The sequence below is a fragment of the Leptinotarsa decemlineata genome, unplaced genomic scaffold, assembly GCF_025532065.1.
Source record: "Leptinotarsa decemlineata unplaced genomic scaffold, Ldec_3_MD MMD2_tig00001064_RagTag_RagTag, whole genome shotgun sequence".
Classification (NCBI taxonomy): Eukaryota; Metazoa; Arthropoda; class Insecta; order Coleoptera; family Chrysomelidae; genus Leptinotarsa; species Leptinotarsa decemlineata.
In genome coordinates, this window is record NW_027412558.1 from 5,877,740 (window position 1) to 5,886,078 (window position 8,339).

Below are 8,339 nucleotides of genomic sequence, written 5' to 3' on the forward strand. Positions count from 1 at the left end.
AATTTTTGAAAGCTTTCAAGAAAAGCTCTAAGAACTGAACAAAATTTGAGGTTTTCAGTTTGAAACTTATCAGGGTTTTTATGTAAATTTAAAATTTGTAAAAATTAGTAAATTAACTGAAGCATATCTAATAAAATAATCACAGGAAAAATTGTTTTTCTAGGAAATGTTCTCCTCTTCGAGGATCTTTTTTCAAAAATTTCGCATACCTTGAATATTTTCCGAGATATTTGCAAAAACCAGACAGAAGTTCCAAAAAAAGATCTTGTGACTCAGACTATTAGTCGATCAATTCGTTTTGAAAAAACAGGAATTCTCGGTTGGATGAAAAATTCCCGAAGTAATTTCATTCAAGCATTATGGTTCCGTTCATAATTAGACCATGTGAACTATCTCTGGAATAGGTTGACAACGAAACTGGGACTACGTTTGTAGTGTGAAAAAAGCAATTAGCACTATCGCTCTGATTCAGAACTGGAAGAAAATGCCCAATCTTCTAAAGAGCGCGTCTTTTTTTATGCGAATTCACACTCTAAATCATACGAAAACGAACGAATTCAGTTTTCCTCATTTCCATATATTCTTAACTTTCCTCTGCAAAGAAAGATGAATACTTAATTTTCCATTTTTATTTTTGCTTTCATGAGGAAAACTTTTTCGAAAGTCTCATCTTGGCGCGTGGAAACCACAGATTCATTCATAATCAAAAGATGCCCATTCATAAGGATTTATTAATCAAGATTTATGATGAGTTTTCACTCCACAGGAAAATCTTTCCAACCAATTCGGTTCTTCTCGGGTTGGAACTAATAATTTCATGCTTGGAAAGTTACAAATTAGTTTTCTTGCAAAATAAGAGACCTTTGTCATGGATGTGTGAGCATATAACTAACTGAGGCTTTTATGGGTTTAGGAGATCATTGACTTTGGTGACTTTTGTTTATTCATCTCTTTGGAAACGAGGTGATAATATTGAACAAAAAGTTAATTTTTCATTTGCGTTGAACGAAAAGCTTGAGTTTGAGTGGTGTATCGAAGATTTAGACCTATTTTAGAGGTCAACTCAGTTGTTACAGCATCTATTTTTTTGGAAAATATTCACATGGATAAAGCGCAACATTTACCTCCATAATACATGTTCTCGATTATCATTTTTGCCAACTCAATAATAACTGCTGGTGAATTTGACTGTTGGGTTTATCTTCACAATAAAATGTAGAACTTTTTGCACAATATTTTCCGTGGAAAGTAATTGATGAAAAGGTAGCTTACTCGTCAAGTATATCCAAGAAGATCCTGTATAAACAAAGTACAAAACCTTAGTAAAACACTACTCTCAGAATATGAACATTACAGTAAATACCCCTTTGGATTTAATATATTGATATTTTTTTAAAAAATATAAAATTATTTCCAGCGTGCTCAAAGACGAGTACGAGGAGGAGAAGGAAGTGAAAATTTGACACATTCAGTTTGACAAATGACATGTAGTAACCACAATACGTAAAAGTTCTCCAAGGTGAGAAAAGAACTATTCAATTGGTATTTTGAGAAATGTTAATTTTGAATTGGTTAATTTAGTCGTCTATGTGGAGGAATATATAATTAATTCGAACAAACGGGATTGTTATGTTATTCTTCGTCTATTTATAAACCTAAAAAATCCAACCCTTTAACATTTTTTTAATATACTCCTTTCAGAATGTCGATGAAATTACGATTGAAGCTGAAATTATGTTGATTGAAGATTACAAGTTGACCGAAAGCTGATTTATCTGGTTTATTCAAGTGTTCGTTTATTCGAATTTTCCAAGGTCTACAAGTCCTTCCAATGTATGAAGCTTCACAATCATTGCATCTGAGTTTATAAATTCCACTTTTTGATAACTTATTCAGTTTCACGAGCATTTTGTAATAATTTCCTACTACTGATACATAACGGAAACTTCAGCTTTTGAGATTTTCCAGATTTTCTGATGAAGTTTATTCCAATAAATTTGAGAAAATCGAACTCAGACGAACAGAGAACCAGAAAAAACAGTCAGACGAAAAAACATTCAAATAGACAGACAGAACAGAAAAACATGAACAGACAAATATATATATATATATATATATATATATATATATATATATATATATATATATATATATATATATATATATATATATATATATATATATTTGTTGTTGTTGAAGCTTTATATCTTCTATTAATTATCTGCGAGCGCTTTCGACAGTTGGTAGTACTGTCATCTTTAGGCACTCCTCAAACTAGTTATAGAGTTTGAGGAGTGCCTAGAAGATGACAGTACTACCAACTGTCAAAAGCGCTCGCAGATAATTAATAGAAGATATAAAGCTCCGAATCCTTTTTGTAGAATTCAATATTGAAATACTCAAAATAAAGGAAAATTAGTTGCATATATATATATATATATATATATATATATATATATATATATATATATATATATATATATATATACAGGGTGTCCCTGGACTTCCTCTTTTCCTCTCGGGAATGTATAGATGGGGTCAAAATATCACCAGTACTTCATATAACTTTTTTTCCTAAAAGTCTTCGTAACCAAGTTACGGGCCCTCGAAGTTACAAAATGAAAAATGTTTTTCTTTGATAACTTTTCAAGTGAATATTCAAAATCATCCAAATTTTGGTCATTGACTAAACAAATGAATTCCGTCGATGAGCTTTCATGCAGGAGTCAGTTGTTTTGCTACAAAGTCAGGAACGGACTACCCCCGATGATCCATACCCCAAAACTTTGAAATGACAGATATTTTTCAATATTTTTCAACAAAATGAGGTTACTTGGACAATTTTATGAATAAAAGTACTCCTGTGGAAAGTCGATCGGAGCAACGAGTCTTGATAAAAATGTAGTTCTACTCGACGACATCAAACCCGCTCGTCCACCATTATTTGAAATGAATAATTAACAAAGCAGAAATAATAATGATAACGTTAATTCAACAACATTTATAACAGGAATAATACAAAGTATGCTAAAATGAAGTCGTAAACAAAAAGTACAGTACCTATATGGAAGTTTAAGTCACAATTGTGATAGCAGATATTTTTTCAAAAAAAATATCAAGTTCTGTAGATTCGTGGTGTTTTTAAACTAACAAGCTACTCTACTATGAAATATCGAATTCATTCCATATTTTGTATGTACATAATACGTGTGGAATAATCATGTTTCGTGTTGATCAGTTATCTGAATCTCATGAAACTCAACATTCGAATGTTTCAAATTCTTCTTCACAGCTAAACTGTTGAGGAGTTTCACTGATAATTATAATTTTATGGGAGAAATTCTTTAACACGAATCTAAATTTAGCTGAAAAAACGCACATCGGAAAAAATATTTACTATACTAATAAAAAGCAAACGAATGAACTACAAAAACGGCTGCACATGATCAGGTCAAAAATATCCAGGGAATAATTTGTTCCATTTCTTTCACAGATGTTGACAAAAAAACCTTTTAGAAAGTTTTGATGAAAAATGAGAAACTGGAATGCGATTTTGTTTTGTTGAGTGGTGCGTTGTCATATGACTATCATTGTATTGTCAATATTCTATAGGATATTTTGAATTTTTTTGATATGGCCGAACAGTTTAAATTCAATGAATATGCAGATATGCATGTATTTTATGGACGAGCATTTTGTAATGCTGCAGAAGCTCGTCGTCTGTATTCCGAGCATTTTCCCAATCGAACGGTACCGTCAAGAGAAACATTCGAACGTGTCGATCGCAGCTTGAGGGAGACAGGTATATAATAATTGATAATTAATTTGAGCACGTTGTTTTATTTCGATAATATTGTAGGTACAGTTTTGCCAAAACGAGGTGGTGAGGGCGCTCCTAGGACTGTACGTACCGTTGTATTGGAGGAAAATATTTTGGAAGCCGTCGCTGATGATCCTTCAATGAGCATCAGAAATCTATCAGAACAGTTCCATACATCCAAGTCCACTATTCATAGAATAATTAGGGAACAACTGCTCCACCCATTTCACATCCAGAAGGTACATGCCATGACACCTCAAGATTTTCCAGCACGACTGGAATATGCCAGTTGGTTCATGGATAGGCAAAGAGAGGATATGACTTTTATTAATCGAGTTTTATTCACTGATGAAGCAGGTTTCAGTAGAGATGGAGTTATCAACTCTCATAATCTCCATATATGGGCCGAAGAAAATCCCCATGGGATATTGCAAACCAAACACCAACGGAAATTCAACGTGAATGTTTGGGCTGGTATCATAGGAAACCATCTCATAGGACCATTCGTTCTACAGGACCGATTGAATGGAGAACGTTATTTGGAGTTCATTCAGAACGATTTGAATGGACTTTTGGAACATGTTCCATTGCAAACCCGAAGAGATATGTGGTTTATGCATGATGGCGCTCCTCCTCATTTTAGTTTGATTGTGCGTGACCATCTGAACCATATTTTCCACAATAGATGGATTGGTAGAGGTGGGCCATATTCATGGCCATCGCGGTCTCCGGATTTAAATCAATTGGATTCCTTTCTGTGGGGGCATCTAAAAAGCCTTGTTTACGCTACACCTATTCACACAAGAGATGCATTGTTGAATAGAATAACATTACATTGTGAAGCCATACGAAACGACCCTGGAATGCTATTTCAAGTACAGAGAGGGTGTCTTCGCAGACTAAGAAAATGTATAGAGAGAGAAGGTGGTCATATCGAGCAGTTTCTGTAGCGGATTTTTCACTTCTGTTTGCTCTTGAGGCTCTTGAGTTTCGTTAGTTAAACGTGTTTGCATTATAAAAATTCGTTATGAACATTTTACCTATCATTTCCATTTTCCTTAAAAACTAATATTTTCGAATAATGGTAGACATCTCAGGATAAATGTTGTTGAATTAACGTTATCATTATTATTTCTGCTTTGATAATTATTCATTTCAAATAATGGTGGACGAGCGGGTTTGATGTCGTCGAGTGAAACTACATTTTTATCAAGACTCGTTGCTCCGATCGACTTTCCACACGAGTACTTTTATTCATAAAATTGTCCAAGTAACCTTAATTTGTTGAAAAATATTGAAAAATATCTGTCATTTCAAAGTTTTGGGGTGTGGACCATCGGGGGTAGTCCGTTCCTGACTTTGTAGCAAAACAACTGACTCCTGCATGAAAGCTCATCGAAGGAATTCATTTGTTTAGTCAATTACCAAAATTTGGATGATTTTGAATATTCACTTGAAAAGTTATCAAAGAAAAACATTTTTCATTTTGTAACTTCGAGGGCCCGTTACTTGGTAACGAAGGATTTTAGGAAAAAAAGTTATATGAAGTACTGGTGATATTTTGACCCCATCTATACATTCCCGAGAGGAAAAGAGGAAGTCCAGGGACACCCTGTATATATATATATATATATATATATATATATATATATATATATATATTGAAACGGGGATTGAAACGGGTGTGCAGTCGGAGACAGAGAAAAATGAGAACTCTTTTTTCTGTTCGAGCTTTCGAGACTTTATTGACTCTTCTTCAGGAACTCTAGATGATAAGATGAAAATTAACAATTGTCAAAATTTGTTTCCATTCATTCTTTATTTCACCTCAACAACCAAGAAACATGGAAAGTCGAAATCTATTGCGCGTAATATTTCTGAGGCCTCTAATCGTGTGTGGCAAGAGGGTTTGCTGGCCAAACTTCAATGCTATGGCTTGTCGAGTCATTTTTGTGTATGGCTGACTCTCTAGCTTCTTGACAGAACGTTCTCTGCAAGTGGCCGTCGATGAATATCTCTCGAATTCTATTACCATCAACGCTGGTGTTCCACAGGGATCCATATTGTCTCCAACCTTCTTTTTATTGTATATCAACGACTTATTGAATAAAAACGAAGAATCCAATATATTGCTTTGCCGATGACAGCACACCTACCTGTCTTGTCATTTCATTTGGCTTCCAGGATATCAGATACGGAGGCACATCTTCACCGGTAGCAGGAGGTTGCATATCTTAATAAGGATCTAGAAGTGATTTCGAATTGGAGTGAAACTAACCAGGTTCAGTGCTACAAAAACTCAGGCATCGGTGTTTTCTCCAAAAAGATAAATGTCTCCGAACGGAAAAGAATAACGTCAGGACAGACAATTTCGCTTTCTGCTTTGATAAGTTTGTTGGGGGGTTAAAATGGACACCAATATGTCTTGGCACAATTATGTCGCTGGAATTGCAAAGCTTGAAACACCGTTCCGAACCAGAAAATAATACACACTTCAGCAACTTTTGATGCTTTATAAAGCTCTGATCAGACTTTTTTGGGAGTATTGTTATCATGTATGTAGCTTCGCCTTTAAGCATATCCTGAGCTGCTGGATTTCGTCCAGAAAAGAGCCATTCGCCTGATTGGAGATTCGAACATTACGTGTAACCTTGATAGCCTGAAACATCAAAGAAGGGTTGGAGATTTGTCTCTCTTCTATAGATACTTCCACGAGAAGTGTTCAAGTGACTTGGCACATTTGATTCCACCAAGTACGATACATATCAGAAATACGTAACGAACTGTAACTACTCATCGTTTTGAGGTTCAACTCAGTACACCTCGACCTTAACTGTTTAAGAACTCTTCCATTTGGAGAACTGCGTTTATGTGGAATAAATTCCCTGAGAACGTTTTTTCATATGGATTTAATCTCCAGCGATTCAAATCCAATGTGAATTGCTACTTTCGCACAGGCACTGCTCTGAGGGCGCCTCAATAACGTCTTTACCAATCCACTTACAACTACAGACAGCGATTCGTTATAACGGGTGATTTTTTAAAAGGTATAGGATTTGATTTTCAAAACAACACAAAAAAATTTGAAAAATTTGATGAAATCTTCATTGGAATCCATAGAACGATCAATATAATTTAATGTTTGAAGATGATCTCATGCAAATGTTGTCCGCGGCTCCGCTTTAGATCGCCCATGCGCAAGGTCCAATTTTGGCACACTCTCTCTAATATATCGACCGGTATTTCACGTATAAATGCTTCAATATAGGCTTCCAGAGCTTCAGTCGTTGCTGGTTCATCCCTGTAGATATGAGCCTTAACATGACCCCACAAGAAATAGTCCAAAGTTAAATCACACACTCTAGGCGGCCAACTGACGGGCCCCAAACGTGAGATAAACTGTTCAACGAAGGCGGCTCTTAATTGGGCCATTATTTCGCGTGCCGTGTGGCATGTGGCATCGTTTTGTTGAAACCATATGTCAGGCATGTTCAATTCTTCCATTTTGAGCAATAAAAAGTCGTCAATCATCACACGGTAGCTTTCGCCATTCACAGTAACGTTCCGGCCATTGTCGTCTTTGAAGAAGTACGGCCCGATGATGCCACCGACCCATAATCTACACTAAACAGTGACTTTTTCGGGATGCATCGGTAGCTATGTTTGTTAACATATCCATTCAACCAGAAATGAGCCTCGTCGCTGAACACAATTTTTCGATAAAAATGTGGATCTTCCTCCAACTTTGCCAGCGCCCATTCACCAAATGTAAGAAGTTGAGTAAGGTCGTGTGGCATCAATTCTTGCACCAGCTGTACCTTTTGAGGTTTTACACCCAAATCCTTTTGCAAAATTTTCCACGTAGGGGAGTAACAGAGGCGCAATTGCCGCGAACGGCGGCGAATCTACATTTCACGGTCATCACGAACACTGGCAGATACAGACGCAATATTTTCTTCAGTCCTCACTCTACGTATGCGTGTAGGTGGTTTAATGTCCAATAATGTGAAATGGATTCGAAATTTTGTCACAAGCTTCCGAATAGCTCCCTCACTAGGCCGACGAAACTGTTCATAAATTGGAAGAAGTGAACGATTCAATTCCTTCACCGAGCATGAATTTCGATAATATAATTCAATAATTTGCAAGAGTTGTTCTTTCGTAAGTCGATTCTTGGTTAAATTATAGACCAAAATAACCAAATGCTGAAAACCTGAGCCTGAAAATCTAAGGCTCGGCAAGAAATGAATGGATAAATTAGATGGTTTCCAGTTAGAAACTATGACTTTTTTATTGATGATTACTCGTGTAAGCGTCATCCACCTGTTTTTGCTTTCAGAAATTATTCAATTTTGAATCGCATTGTCAGTAGAAAGCTCCATGAAAAGTGAGCTGCATTACAATCTACAGTTGCGTCGACGAAAGAATTCACATACGTCATTAGGACTTTCGTCGTACAAGTGGCGGGTTGGCTGTCCCTGTTCATCTTTCACTGCCTGAACCACTGTGCATGTTTTTG